The following is a 16,982-nucleotide window of genomic DNA, read 5'->3' on the forward strand; positions in this document are numbered from 1 at the left end:
AATGGCAATGAGCGTTGCTAAATCAGATGGCTTTGGCAGTGAAAATAGTTTGAAATCTATCCATTGCTCTATCACATGGAATTTCCGACTCTGATAAAGACATTTATACTGAAAGTGAAATTGGTAGACGAGAAACTAGAAATGCGAGATAAGTTTCAGAGATGCATCTTCAAGCACTAGCTGACAGACACCTTACCTTAATTCTAGAAATTGATGCATCCTTTAAAGTAGAGAAGGGGATAGCTCTTGTAAAGGATTATATAAAAGTATCGAATGAAACTTCTAAAGAAAATCACTATGGATATAAGGAAGCATTTTCTTCTCATAAGCTTGCTTTGGGGCATGTCAAACATGAGATTGAAGTTTGTGATGGCGTTGAGGTTCAAAAAGATGACACTGTTTCTGATTCACCTTGTAACACTACTGACAGTGGACCAAATGTTGACCTATCTTCCTCTTCTTTTGAAATGACTAATATTAAACCGGTCCATACTCATTTCCCAGTTGTTGAAGGATTTCTCAGCGTTGATGCGATTATGGATGTCAATGATTAATTTCTGCCGTGATGATGAACCGAGTTTAAAAGATGAAAGCTTGGGAATGGTTGAAGAACCCATGGAAATTGATGAGAGTGTTTATATAGTTGGCACTCCTATGAGACTTGATTTGAATGTCTGCAAGGGTGGTGTCTCTATTTTAAATACTCAGATTGATGACAAGGTTCATGATATTGTAGCAGTTCGTGAGAGTGTCTCTAAGTTTGATGCCCCTGTAATTGTTAATGAGAGTGTCTGCATTGTTAACGACACTTTTGCAGGTTATGAAAGTGTCTGCAAGGTTGAGGTCATTGAGGCTATTGAGGAGATGGAGGTCAATATTGGGTTTCCAGTGATATTTTATGAGAGCAGAGCAACTATATTCATCATTGAAGTGAGATAAGACTACAAGGCGACAAATAAAAGTAAGAGCATTACAAATTCCAGTCAGAGAATATCCAAGGAGGGACAAGAACAACAGATCAATCAAACAACTCCAAAATTCATGCAGAATGGTGCAAGGTGACCAGTAAATCGAATTTTTGAGAGAGGCATGTGGCACTATTCAATTTTTTCTATGAACTGGTGGAAAATGTTTTATCCATGAAATCAGCAGCTTGAGTTTTTGAAGGGGATAGATGGCAGTGTTCAAATATTCCAGCGAACAAGTGGTAAAGTTTGTGGGCTTAAAATCAACAGTTGTTAAAACCTTCCAAATTTCCAGCGATGACACTTTCAGTTTTCCAGTTCAAAAGATTGCAACAAATCTATTTTGATGAAATCTAATTAAATTATTTACTTATGATTTTAATTTATGTAATTTGACCGTAGCACATATTTGGTTTTCTTTTTTATTTTTATTGTTTTGATTCCTATGTTTAGGAAATCATAATTAGTATGTATTATTATAAATAGGATTAGTTTTAAGATCTAAGGATTCGATTTTGGCAGCAGAGAGGCATTTGGCATTATGTAAAATTTCCTGAATATCATTTTAATAAAGTAATTTTCTGCCTTTTGGACCTGGGATCCATCACAGTGTTATTGTTCAATATGTTTTTCATGTAAATGACTTACATATATATATATTTTTACCTTGTTTTAGCATTATCTAAGAGATATGTTAGGAATTGATCTGTAATGATGCTCCTTTCATGATGATTTTGCTGTTAGATGTAGTGGTTTTCTTTGCAGAATTCATCCTTAGTTAGATGCTCTGTTGAGAAACCCTATGTTTCTCGTTTGTCTAAAGTTGCTACTGTAGATCCATCACCTGTTTGATGCCTGCAGGGCAGCGAACTTTCTCCCCTCTATTCTTCTCACATTTGCAATCTTCTACCTGGATGAACATGGCACTTAATCCTTCCCAAGTTTTCCGGCAGAAACTAGCATCGACTCCATAGTCCAATCATCCTTTCTCTTACTGTTTCAACCCAAAACCTTTCAAACAAATCCTCACATTCCATATCTAGCCTAAAATTTCATTTATTGTAGCCACATCTTGTTGGCAAAGAGAGATCCCTCTCTGGTCTGGTAGGGCTATATGCCAGACTTAAAGCTTGGTCTGTGGTTACCTCAGAGTTTCCTTTTCTCAGCCTTGAGGTTCATTATGAGTGATAACATATTGGCGCCGTTGCCAGGGATGAGGTGAAAGATCTTCTCTGGGAAATATCGTTCAAGTTGTAGATCTGGTTGTTGATGGTGGATAGTAGTCAGACACATATGAAGGCTGAAATCATTCGCTTGGTGACTCCAACTCAATCCAGAGATTCCAAGGCTCACTAATCCGTTCATGCACTAAAATAAAATGATAGGGTATGTGGCAAAACCTGTGTTTTGTGAAGTTTTAAAAGAAGTTAGAGATCAGTTAGTGGATATTGAAATTGATGAAGTATTTTTCATTACAATGCTTCAATGTTTGAGATCTTCAAAGTTTCCTCCTAAAGCTAAAACTGGTTCCTTTGAGTTAGTTGTTGAAAAATTTGAGAAGGAGATTCAGTATTTAAATGATCAGATCCAATCATATGAATTTCGAGATCCCGAAAAGTTCATGGAAACTCTTCCTTCTTCAAAACAAGAAACAATAGGGCTGCCCGTGGATGTTTTAATTGACCATTTGCAGTTGGAGGTTTGTGTTGAGGAGTTAGGGCAGTAAATAGAGTCTAGTTTCTTTGATCCTATTGTCGCATATATGGAGTATTTTTTCAGTCTGAATGATAAGTCAGATTGTCTTTCACACAACCAAATTTAGTTTGTGCATGGATGGCTGTCATCATTTATATTTGTGTCCTTGTTCAAGCACTTCCAATCAGCATCATCGTCACAATTGAATGATTGGTTGGTCTAGCATTACAACATTACTTGATTTATTGATTTTTTTGTAAAGTAGGGTAGGTTTGTGTATAAATAAGCTTCCCAAGGTAGCATTTCAGATTCCAGTGTTTATCTTTGTACAGGTTGCAGCACGCATACAGATTTTTTGGATTGGTATGGGTTGTTTTGGGTTTTCAGTTGCTGACCATATTGCCCAATGGATGAGGCACTTGGTCTACGATGTTCTTGACATCTCCAAGTAGCTGCCATCCCCAATAAGGCCGATTTTAGTTCCAATCTTCGCAGCTTGTCACCAGGGATCAACATGAGCTCTTATTATGTTTGGTTTTGTTAGATGTTTTTTCACATGATCTTCAGGGAAAAACATGTCATTAGTGTGTCCATCGAAAGTAGCTCGGAAAGAGCTTTCCAACGGTATATCACACTCCCAAAACCGGCTCCTGGATCAAAAGATACAACCGAATGAATGGTTGACTCAAAGGCCTCCCGTGTAGTAGTTCAGGTATTGAATGATCCAGAGGAAGCTAGGAGATGTTAGTGGCTGGACTGTGATAGAGAAGGAGAGAACATAACATTTGAAGGTCTGTTACTATGCTGCTAATTCTCATCTCAACATATTGCGGGCTTGTTTCTGTGCTTTGATTGAAAGAGACATCCTGTGCAGAGGGCACTATACATTGTTAACAGGGATATTGTTGGTGAATAGTTTACAGCTACTGGTCTCATGGTCCTAGAGAGGAATTACTCGAAGATTTATAGATGTTCATTCAGTGCTTGCTATCATCCTTACTTACATCTCTTCCAAGATTTTCAATTCATCAGTTTGTGTCTATCTGCCTACCTAAAATGCTTCAACAACACAGTTTTTATTTGAGCAACATGATCTGGAGTGAAAGGCTTTCATAGGGCCTTCTTAAGACTGAATAACAAACTGCCTCAAGGGATTATATAGAAAAATGTCACTTAAAGACATATGCAATGACTCAAAACACAGGGAGCTAGTTGCAGAGGAGCAAGTTTGTTGTATCTGTGGGTGTGAGGACAATGAAGATCACGAGGCAATGATTCATCCTTGCACCTGCAACGGAGGTTCAGTTGTTGCACATCCTAGTTGTGTTGATGCTTCTCGAGCAACTTCTAGGTTTTGTAGCGGACAATCAGGCATTTCTTGTAAGGTTTGTGGTGGTACCTTGGGCATATTTGTTGCCATGACTTTAAGCTTAAGAGGGCTTCATGTAGGTGTTATTGAGAAAACTACACTGAAAGGGAGAGTGCAGGAGTGGAATATATTGAAGAAAGAGCTCATGGAACTTGTAAATATTGGAATATTATCAGAAGATGACATTGCAAAGGTCATTACAAAAACTTTTACCCAAACAGGTGTGGTTTCAAGGGCAGAGGTGAAGTTTGGGTAAAGGACATTCTAAATCTTGGGGTCTCGCCAATACAACTTATTGATCTTGTTAAACAACATTTTCTAAGCTTAGGGGGCATGCTTTTTGAAGGTTTGGGGTTTCAAATATTTATGTGTATGATGATGCTGTAGTGATTAAACTTGATAATGGGGAGGCTTTAGATGCACGCTTTATATTTGATGTAATGGGAAATTTCCCCCCTATAGTAAGGTAGATAAGATCCAAACAAAAGCCTGATGGAGTTTGCCTTGTTGTTGGCTCTTGTGGTCGTGGTTACAAAGAAAATTCTACAAGTGATATAATCTATACAATCTCACTTGCAATAAAAGTCGGTGAATCAAGGCTTCAATACTTTTGGGAGGCATTTCCAGTAGGTTCTGGTCTTAGAGACTGCACTATATATTTGTTTACCTATGTGGATGCACAACCAAATCGTCATTCACTAGAGAAAATGTTTGAGGATTACTAGGGCTTGTTGTCTGATTATTACGATGTTAGACTTGATGATTTGGAGATATTACGAGTTGTATTTGCAATTTTCCCAGCATATCATGATAGTCCATTGCCAGCAATTTTTGATCGCATTTTCCAAGTTGTTGATGCCAACGGTATACAATCTCCTGTATCCTTTGGTGGATTTGGAAGAATTTCACGACACCTTGGGAGATTATCAACTGGAATTCATGAGGCAATCACTACAAAATTTGCTTGATTCATACAATTTATCTCTGCTCAATCCTTATATGCCCAATCTAAGTGCGGTGTTGCACGTAGCCCTGTGGCGCTGCGCTTCTGGGAGTGTGGCACTCCGCGTAGCAGTGTGGAGCTGCGCTCTTGGGTTTAGTGCTGCCAAAAGACATGGATCAAAGAGTGGTCAGAGGAAAAAATATCACTATTTGATAAGCATGTTGATTCTAATATTTCTCTTGGTTTTCATATTGATACTGCTTTTAAACATCAGCCAATTCATGGTGAAGTGTTGGCTAACCATGATTCATTGGTAATGAGTGTTGCTAAATTAGATGGCTTTGGCAGTGAAAATGGTTTTAAATCTATCCATTTCTCTATCACATGGAATTTCTGACTTCGATAAAGACATTTATACTAAAAGTGAAATTGGTAGACAAGAAACTAGCAATGCAAGATAAGTTTCAGAGATGCATCTTCAAGCACCAGTTGACAGACACCTTACCTTAATTCTAGAAATCGATGCATCCTGTAAAGTAGCGTAGGGGATAACTCTTGTAAAGGATTCTATAAAAGTATCGAATGAAACTTCTAAATAAAATCACTGTGGATATAAGGAAGCATTTTATTCTCATAAGCATGCTTTGGGGCATGTCAAACATGAGATTGAAGTTTGCGATGGCGTTGATGTTCAAAAAGATGGCACTGTTTCTTCCCCTTCTTTTGAAATGACTGATATTAAATTGGTCCATACTTCTTTCCTAGTTGTTGAAGGATTTCGTAGTGCTAATGCGATTATGGCTATCAATGATAATTTCTGCCATGATGATGAACTGGGTTTAAAAGATGAAAGCCTGGGAATGGTTGAAGAACCCATGGCAATTGATGAGAGTGTTTCTATAGTTGGAACTCCTGTGAGACTTGATTTGCATGTCTGTAAGGGTGGTGTCTCTATTTTAAATACTCAAATTGATGACAAAGTTTATGATATTGTAGCAGTTCATGAGAGTGTCTCTAAGGTTGATGCCCCTGTAACTGTTAATGAGAGTGTCTGCATTGCTAATGACACTTTTGTAGTTTATGAAAGTGCCTGCAAGGTTGAGGTCATTGAGGCTGTTGAAGAGAGGGAGGTCAATATTGGGTTTCCAGTGACAGTTGATGAGAGCAGAGCAACTATATTCATCATTGAAGATAGATAAGACTAGAAGGCGACAAATAAAAGTAAGATCATTACAAATGGCAGTCAAAGAATATCCAAGGAGGGACAAGAACAATAGATCGATCAAACAACTCCAAAATTCATGTAGGCGGGTGCATGGTGACCAGTAAATTGAATTTTTGAGAGAGGCATGTGGCATTATTTGAATTTTTCTATGAACCGATGGCAAATGTTTTAGCCATGAAATCAGCAGCTTGAGTTTTTAAAGGGGATAGATGGCAGTGTTCAATTATTCCAGCGAATAGGTGGCAAAGTTTGAGGGCTTAAAATCAATAGTTGCTAAAACCTTCTAGATTTCTAGCAATGACACTTTCAGCAGTTCTAGTTCAAAAGATTGCAACAGATCTATTTTGATGAAATCTAATTAAATTATTTAGTAATGATTAATTATTTAGTTATGATTTTAATTTATGTAATTTGACCGTAGAACATATTTGGTTTTCTTTTTTATTTTTATTATTTGATTCCTATGTTTAGGAAGTCATAATTAGTATGTAATATTATAAATAGGATTAGTTTTATGATGTAAGGGTTCGATTTTGGCAGCAGAGAGGCATTTGGCACTGTGTAAAATTTACTGAATATCATTTTAATAAAGCACTTTTTGGAACTAGGATCCATCATGGTGTTACTGTTCAGTATGTTTTTCATTAAATCACTTACATATTTTATTTTTCTACCTTGTTTCAGCATTATATAAGAGATATGTTAGGAATTCATCTGTAATGATGTTCCTTTCATGACGATTTTGTTGTTAGATGTAGTGGTTGCCTTTGCATAATTCATCCTTGGTTAGATGCTCTGTTGAGAAACCTTGTGTTTCTCATTCGTCTAAAGCTACTACTGCAGATCCATCCCTGTTTGATGCCTACAGGGCAACGAGATTTCTCCCCTCTATTCTTCTCACATTTGCAATCTTCTATCTGGATAAACATGGAACTTAATTTCCCCATGTTTTCCGGAAAAAACTAGCATCGATTCCATAGTCCAATCATCGTTTCTCTTGGTCTTTCAACCCAAAACCTTTCAAACAAATCCCCACACTCCATAGCTACCCTAAAATTTCATTTATTGTAGCCACATCTTGTTCACAAAGAGAGATCCCTCTCTGGTCTAGCAGTGCTAGATGTCAGACCTAAAGCTTTGTCTCTGGTTACATCAGAGTTTCCTTTTCTCAGCCTTGAGGTTCATTCTGAGTGATAACATATTGGTGCCGTTGCTGGGGATGAGGTGACAGATCTTCTCCGGGAAAGATTGTTCAAGTTACAGATCTAGTTGCTGATGGTGGACAACAGTTAGAAATATATGAAGGCTGAAATAATTAGCGTGGCAACTCCAACTCAATCCAGAGATTCCAATGCTCACTAATCCATTCATGCACTAAAATAAAATGGTAGGGTATGTGGAAAACACTGTGTTTTGTGAAGTTTTAAAAGAAGTTAGAGATTAGTTAGTGGATATTGAAATTGATGAAGTATTTTTCATTACCGTGCTTCAATGTTTGAGATCTCCAAAGTTTCCTCCTAAAGCTAAAAATGGTTTCTTTGAGTTAGTTGTTGAAAAATTTGAGAAGGAGATTCAATATTTAAATGATCAAATCCAATCATATGAATTCCGATATCCTGAAAAGTTCATGAAAACTCTTCCTCCTTCAAAACAAGAAACAATAGGGTTGCCCATGGATGTTTGCATTGACAGTTTGCAGTTGGAGGTATGCGTTGAGGAGTTAGGGTAGTGTTGATGCCTCGAAAATCACTGCAACAACAATGGGGGATAACCACCCGGTCCGGACCTTAAAGTAGCTCCTTTTCTGTTTGGTGTGGTGGCTCCGACTGGTTTAACTAGGTCCAGTTACCTTCTCCCTATAACTATTGGTTTATGATGTATCTTTAACTACCAATAGACAGGGATATCAGATCACTTCTTCTTGCTGATCAGGCAAGAGAATGACCCTTAAGCTGATTTGGGTTCAGCCAAGCCACAACTAAAATTTTGCCTCTTTGAGGAGAGGACTTAAAAGAATGTAGAATTTACTCTAAATGCAAGCTTATTCTATGATGCAAGCAAAAGAAACTAATCTAAATTCTATCTTAATTAGGCAGATATAGATCTAACCCAACTAAGAGCAAGATAATTAAAGTATTGGGATTTAAATATGTCTTGTTTATAATGAATATCAAGTTAATGAAGTAGTTCAATTAATTGATATTATGGTTACCAAAACACATCCTATTGAGACCTCTTAACTGAAATAATAAACCAAAAATATTCAAGAAGTAGTTCACAAAAATGATATTAATTATCATATCAGTAAATCCAATAATTGAATAATGATATGTGGAAATAGTTCACAACACATTACCATTCAATAAATCAGTTTTATAAGACATATTTATGAGTAAGTAGTTACTCAAAAATGAGAAATTAATCCATAAAAAACAGAGATACATAATAACAAGATCGAGACAAACTACCCATATTGACAATAGTGCACAAACATGAATAAAATGAGACATTCTTGTTACCATAAAAATGAAACTGATATTTGAAACAGTAGTATTAGAAATACCAATTTATTGCATCCATTTCTCTGTCTTTGGTCTCCAACAGCTCTTTACATTGCTTGAACTTCTACTTTCAAAGCTAAAGCCACAATAGTGCAAACTTTGCCCTTCATGCATAATTCAAGATACAAAGGGAAAATCCTCAATAATCCCCAGATCTGAGATTCCACTCCTCCCCACATACAACTCTAAATTCATATTACAGTAGTGCTTTTAGAAGTCTAAAATTGCAGAGGAGAGACGCCTTAATTACATTCTGCAATCTATTATTTATACTATTTGCAAAGGCATTTTGGAGAGGAGAGTTTGTTGAAGAGAAATCTGCTAAATAGAATTTTATTTGTTCAAAATTCTAATATTTAATTGTTGGATCATTCTCATTGATTGAAATCATTTTCTCCATATCTCTTCTACTAGTTTCCTGCAAGAATAAATCAAAATAAATTAAAATGCAACAATAAAATCAAAATGGCATTGATGACATTTAAATCAAATCCAATCAAATTCTATTTAAATAAATAATCGAAAATAAAATATAAGCTCCCTATTGATGTTTTGGGTGATTTAATTGGCTAAAGATCTTATTAACCAATGGATCTGCAATTAGAAGAGGCTTTGGACAAATGAAAATGAAGAAAATAACTCAGAAAATTGATTTTGTTTTCAAAATTCGGAGCTTGATCTTCTGCCTGATTTTTGACCCAATAAATGATTAAATATGTTAGTGAAACCTCCTCAAAAATGTTCTCTTTGATTTTCTCTTTCCAATGAGCCGTCCTGGGCCTCATTTGGCCAAGTATAACTCAATCTATGAGCCTCCAAAGTTGATGGATGAAATCTGGCATAAATCTGGAAATTCTGTTGCTGGGCTAAAAATTAGAATTTTAATTAAAAATCTAATCCTAAATTAGAATTCTAATTATCTAATAATTAATTCTAATTTAATTCTTAATTATGAACTAAACTAATTAATTAATAAACTATTATTAATTAATCTTAATCTAACTAATTAATATAATCTATTTATAAATAAATTAATCTAATTAATAATTAAATTTTAATTTAATTTAATTAATTAAATTTTATATATTAATTAATTAAATTAATTTAAAATTTATTATTAAATATTTTAAACTATTTTAATATTAACACTAACTTACCACTCCCTTCACTCATTCACTCACGAATGAGTTTGAAACTAAAAACTAACATAAAGCTTATAATAAAAAAATACCTTTGGATTTTATTATCGGCCATCAGCATCGGGGAGGTGTGAGGGGGTCTTAAACTTATGACATTTGAAAGCTCCGATTGCCGATTTTCTGATCGGGTAAAAAAATAAAAATTTATTTTAATATTAAACTCAATTAACTTGCCATTCTTCACTTATTCACTCATTGTATGAGTGAGTTTTGCAATCGTTATAATATTTATGCCTTAATGCCCCTTTGGTTAATGCACCATGCTTTGACTTTTTGCAATCGGAGAATCGGGGGTATGGAGGGGTTGCATTAAACTTGTTTCATACGAGAGCTCCGATGCAATGCAAAATAAATGAGTTTTAGACTTTGTTTATTGCTTTTTGCTTTATGCTTATTGGAGATCAGAGCTATGGAGGTGTCGGGGTTTCAAAATGATATGTGCCGATTAAAACCTCCTATCCGATCCAAAGCCCTGATGCGATCGATTTTTTTTTATTTTTTTATTTTATTTTTATTTTTTTATTTTGTATATATACTTTATGTTTTCTTAAATTTTAATTTAATTTAGTTAATTATATTTAATATTAATTAATTTAAAATTTAATATGAAACATTATTTGTTTTATTTTGGTTTTATTTTTGTGAATTTTAGTTTTTTAAACTACAGCCACTTTAATGAAAAATAAAAATTAAACTACAACCACTTCGAAAATTTTGGGTTTTCGAGATTAATAATCAATTTGGGAAATTAGAGTAAATTACTAAAATCCTGATAATTCATGATTTGGCTGAAAAATGAGAAATGTTAGTAATAACTAAATAGGGGTTAAAATGCGTTATTGAGCTAATTTATTTACAAAATGCAATATTGTACATTTTATGCATTCTTAACCCAGACTAGATAAATGTTCAGACTTTCAAAGGAGTGCCATTTTCAAACTAGTTGACCAAATGAGGCGAAACAAGCGTCAATGGGAAGCTTATAAAAAATCGATTTTAACAAAGCAATCCAAACAAGAATCCAAAGATATTGAAAAATTAACAAAAGTGTAGGGCAATCAACTAAATAGAAATCCAAAAAGGTGTTTAACCAAAAAATTTATAAAGTGTCCCCATTATTTGAGTTGAGCAAATCAATAATGGAGGGGAGGTTGTGTTTTTACCACAACAATGGTGACACACGGGAGAAGAACCAGTTATCTCTGTTTGATATGAATGAGATTTTCCTAAAATTAAAGTAAAAATAATTAAAGAAGAGAAAATTATTTTTTGGAATGCTTGACTAGGTTCATTAATCTGAATACAAGAATCATCTAATTGTAATTTTTCTTAAAACTTCTCATAAATTAAAATATTTCAAAACTTTATATCAATCCTTAATTAGTTGTAGAGATAAAGTAGGGGTCACTTTACAGCTTAGCTTTTAAAATATACTCATTTGTCACAGGTAGAGCCACTGCTGCCAGTAAACATCTATAGTCTTGACAGGGTTACCTTTTAATCATCAATGATTCAGAATCCCATCTATTTAAGAATTATTGATCTAGAGATAAATCCATTTATATGTTTATTATTTTTTATTTTTATTTTTGTTATAAATCTTAAAAGCCATTGTCCTGGTTTGGTGACCAGGGTTGACAATGCCATTCACTGGTTAAAATTGGACTGAACAAGCTGGCTCGTGATGAGACCCCTTGTCTTATAATTGTTGGCAATCATAAGTCATTATCCTGGTTTGTTTAGCAGTGTTGGTAATGTCAGCCTATTTTTCTCCTATGATCATGGTAAGGAGGCTCATGATGAGACCTCTTATCTTTTAAGTTTAAATATATTTCTGGATCACATCCTAGAAAAATAAGACTTTCTGGGACAGAGAATCATTGACTCCTTAAGAGTTAAGAATGACAATTTCAGAGTTAAAGGTGCTTTGCTGTAAAGTGTCTTTACTTGGTTAAAAATAACTTTTCACGACTGATAATAGAACTTTGAAAGATCCTAATGAAATTTTGAAATCTCAAGATGATTACAATTTGATGAAAAATAAAATTTTCAGATTTTATGATACTTTGCCAACTTCTCTTGATTGGTAATCTCTTTCTTAAGTATGTCTACCTTTATAATAAGAAAATCAAACTTCACTAAGAAATTTAAGAAAAAGCTAATAGGTGACTATTAACAATTTTTTTCCATGTATGCTGACCATTGTTAGGTAATAAGTAGGCCTTCCATATAAATAATGGCAAAGTCACCAAAATCAAAATTGAAATCCTAAGGAAAAGAATTCTTATGCTAAAATGAGAAAGAAATCAGTAAACAAAAATAAAAACAAAGAAATCTTAAAAATGGATAGGAAAATCCCAGTTTCGAAAGATAAAATCAAACAAGAATGTTTATACCAATGTCTCGACCATATGAAGAAAAAGAAAGTAATCGCGTAATCATTTCTTCTTATGTCGAGATTTAGAAAAATCATACCTTGTAGGGTTGTAAATGCTTTAGCTTTTTGGATAACAGTGACGATTAAAATTCAGCCATAATGAAAACTTTCTGTCTGATATTATTCTTCTTGTTTCAAAGCATCATCTTAATCGTTTTCTAATAAAAGGAATGCTTAAAGAAACAAGCTAAAGGTTCAGAAACTACCTGTTATAGCTGTTTTGACGAAGATTATTGCTACTTCTTGAAATAAAGCCAGGAGAAGAGTATAAGACTTCGAAAATCTGATTCGGCAGAGGATTGAAAGCTTCAAATGGAGAACTGCAAAATAGATTTTTTATATCAGCAAAAACAAAACTGAAACTAAAGTAACGAAATGGAAATTAATGAAAGTGGGTACATGAATCTTACCATTGGATAATTTCTTTTGATCTTACCTGAAAGGTATTAGTTTCTCCAAACTAGCTGACTTCTTATTTTAATTAACATTAAAAACATGAAGAAGTCAAACTAACCAAAATCCTGTAACCCAAAATCATTATTTATTTTATTTAAACTAAAGCAAGCAGTAAAATGTAAAAATGGAATGCTTCGTGCTCAAGGGAGTTGAAATTAAAACAAATTCATCAAAAATGAGAATGAAAATTTGCAATAATGATTGTTTCTCAAAATATTATAAGTTTCATATAAATTCCATGATTTTATAAATTGTCCAGAATCAAGACCAAATCCAAGATAATAAAATTTAAATATGAAGATAGAGAGGTCTTGAATTCCATTTTTAATTATGGAATTATATATTTAAAACTGAAATGTATGAGAAATCAAAATGGTTTAAATATGTTGCAAATTGGTCATTAACTGCTTTATTGCCATAGTGGTTACCCAAGCTCGCTTTTAAAATAACACATCGTTGTATCAGATGATTCGCATCACATGTCTCTTCACAATGCTTGAATATTAATTTGCAAGACTTCACTTTTGTTGCTATGCTATATATTGATTAAATGTTAATGGCTCAAAGGCATGCATTGGAAGCTGTCGCATCGGAGATTGCAATGGAAAATTTCCGATAAGAACATGAGCAATGAAATGAAGCGATCGCATCATTAAAGAAATATTATATTGGGGATCAGAGAATATTTACATTGTGCTTCCCATATCGCAAAATGCACATCGTAGATTCAGAGAAGTGACATGAGCATAAAAAATGTGATGAAACGATTGCAATATCGGTGATGCGATGGATGACGTAGCTAATCGGCAATCAGCAAACTTTGGGTACCCGATGTAACACAATATGATTCCTGTGATGCCGATATATGATGAAGAGTGGACCCGATAATTTTTTATGATGGGATTTTAATAACATATCAGATTCGATACATCGACCCTTTTAAAGTTATTCTGCTACCATTATTACGATTAAACAGACGCGATATTTTTTAAACTTGATTTGAATTTCATGTCGGGTCTGGAATTATGTGGTCATCGAAATATCGGTAAAGTCAATTATCAGAGATCGACGATTCACGATAATGGAAATATGCTTCAACTACAAAGCTCCAATATGCGAAATGCGATATGGCATATGAGTAAGATAATACATCGAAGGTCTTTGATGAACAATTTGTTATCAAAAGAAATGCTAAGAACTACTTTCGATGAAATCTTATGATGCGAATGGTATTATGATATTCCTTGAAATTTCAATTGGGTTTTCTAAGTGAATAGAAGCAAATTTAAAAAATGCTTAAATTCTAATGGATCAAAAGTAAAATTTTCCTGAACCTGTTGCAAATTTGAAATGGGTTTACTGCTTACTTCAAGTTTTTGAAAACAAATGAAAACCTGTAAATAAAACAGAACACGAATCAAAAATAAACTAACGAAAAGAGAAACTAATAAGAGATGAGGACGAACTTGTAAATGCGTACCTAGAAGGAAATTGTCTGCAGATTTTACCTCATAAATCTTCAAATTCTTCCTTTGATTTATCAAAATTTTCCTTCGTTTAAAATCATCTCATTATTTATTCTAAATCTAAGTGTGCAATCAGCCTAAATAAAATCTATTTATTCATGTTCAGGAAATACAAAATTTACCAGAAATAAATATAAAAATAGGCTCCCCTTTTGAATTGAAACAACAATTTATTATCTCTGCTTATTCTGAATAACTTGAGAAGAATCCGTATTGTTATAGCGACTGTTAAATAATGTATTTAGTAAATGAATATGATGCGTATTGTAGCATCAAATAATAAACTAAAGATTAGAATGGGATAAAGCCACTAATTGTAGAAAAATATCAAAACAGATTTGAATGTGTGCACTCAACAAAATGGACATCCTTAAGGTTAGTTTTAGCAAATTCCGAGGAAGATAATATGAATTTCATATGATTATCGTTAATAATGATTGAATTAGAATTAAGCTTATCATAGACAGTCAATACATTTCATGGGATAACGGGATCATGAAGCTTTTATATCGTCAACCTTTATCATATAAATTCCAAAAGAAAATATTAGAAGGAAATCTCGAAATAAAGAAAAGTGGCTTTGAGGCGATCGATGCCAAGTGCAACCTCAATTGAATTTAATCAAGACATTATTCAAAATAGGCAGAGGAGAGGTATTGCTATAAGAAATAAAAAAAGGAAAGCAAGAATTAAAATTTTCTGATTGGAATTTTTTTTTTTTCACTGAACATGTATGAGAATGGCTGATTGCTTTGTTTTATTTTTAATCTACAAAACTATTGAAAATAAATTAACTACATAAAACAAACAAACTAAACTAATTCTACTCTTGTTCTAACCATATACATGAAAATGACTAGGTAGAGTCATATTTCCAGTGTAGCCATTTTCTCATTTTTATTCCCGCATATATGTACAGTTCAAATGTTAGTAATAAAAATACAAATCTAACTAAACTAAGGAAAATAAATATGAAATCAGAATGTACAGTTATTGCTATTGTTAGTAACTTATTTAAAATCTCTTTCTCTTGAATTTTCCTTTCCAATTGAATACCAATTGGATCATAGAAATCTGGATGGATCTCTATAAAAAATTGGGAAATGTTCAAAGGAAGGGATAACAAGCCAGATTTCGAAGATGAGATTTTTAATTCAAAGGCCTGGAAAAAATCGTTAGTGTTATATACAAATGTTAAATTATTAACAATCTTCTTTGGGGGAAAAATTTCCAAATATTTTTCAAATGGGTTAATGAAAAATGGATGGAAGTCTTTCAAATAAAATGGAAAATTATTAATTAAATTGGATTGCTGACTAGATTGTAAAAATACATTATTTCATTGATATCGTCTTTGAGAAGATAGAATATTTTGATAAGAATGAACATCAATTGATATTGACATGTTAACAACTCTTGATGCTCATGATTATAACATGAAACTTCAATTTCCCAATAAGGCAATTCATCAATTGAGTGTTTGATAATAAAGTGTTCAATATGCCAGCAGAAAGTGTGAAAAAATTGAAAAATAAAATCTGAAACTAAATCTGATTTTATTTAAGATAAGTGAGGAAACAAAAATAAACTGAAATCATTATTTTTACAACTAATGTTACAGCACAATTGGGATTGTTTTGAAATAATTTCCTTTTCACAAGGATTGGTCAGAATTATGGAATTTGAGTAATTTCGAATTCCAACTTGTGAACTAGAAAACGAATTATGATTATGAGTAGGGATGAGAGTTTGATCATGATATGAATCATAAATTGGGATGTTTCCTCGAATAGTGAAATCATGAAGATAATTTGCTGCTCTAAAATGAGGATTAGTTGAGATAATTCCTAAATTGAAGCGTTCCTCATTCTCAGATGTTATTTGAATTTTATCATGAGGATTTTCTTGAGAAAAATGAAATCAACATCCTCAATTTCAGAGTAATTATCATAAATGACCTCACAAGATTCTCTAGAATTCCCTTCGATCTCATCCAATATATCCAAACAAGGCGGAACAAGAATTTCATGTTCATTAGTGGCAAAAGAATGATCAATTATTGTTTCTTTATCTTGATAAAAATTTATTGGTAATTCATTTAGATCAGCCTCTGTATTTTCTGAAATATCATTACCACCAAGAGAGGAAAAATTACCATCATTAAAAATATCAAGATAAAGGGAAAAATGTGAACCTAAAACAATGCATTTAAAAGTGTCTCTATTTGAGAATTCTTGTGCATTATGCTCATTGTAAATTTCAGATTGCAGATCATTCCTTTGTGTGCTCATGCTTTCTTGAAGAAGGCTGCTTTGCTATTCTGATTTCGGCATTTGCTCATTATGGAAAAATTCAGAAATTTGCACAGCAGTTTGCGTGTTATTATTTACTTTTATTGCTGCTTGCACTTGCTGATTTGCGATCTGATTTTCTGAATTCACTGTAGAGTAGCTTTCAGATTTCAAGGCAGCTCTTTCTTCAAAATTGCTGCTGTTGTCTTCTTGCATTTGATTAGAAATATCTTCTAAGCTTTGTGAAACCACTTCATCACAATTTATTTGCACATCCAAATTGGGATTCTCATTTATATTGGAAGGGGATGGAAC

At 33.3% G+C, this 16,982-nt stretch overlaps 1 pseudogene; it reads left to right on the plus strand.

Moving 5' to 3' along the window:
* The first annotated feature begins 3,826 nt into the window (after positions 1-3,826).
* Positions 3,827-6,171, plus strand: LOC149203512 (uncharacterized; annotated as a pseudogene).
* The last annotated feature ends 10,811 nt before the right edge of the window (positions 6,172-16,982 follow it).

This window comes from Pinus tabuliformis, chromosome 2_1 (genome assembly GCF_031772625.1).
Source record: "Pinus tabuliformis cultivar Carrire ecotype Pingquan chromosome 2_1, CPIR1, whole genome shotgun sequence".
NCBI classification, from domain to species: domain Eukaryota; kingdom Viridiplantae; phylum Streptophyta; class Pinopsida; order Pinales; family Pinaceae; genus Pinus; species Pinus tabuliformis.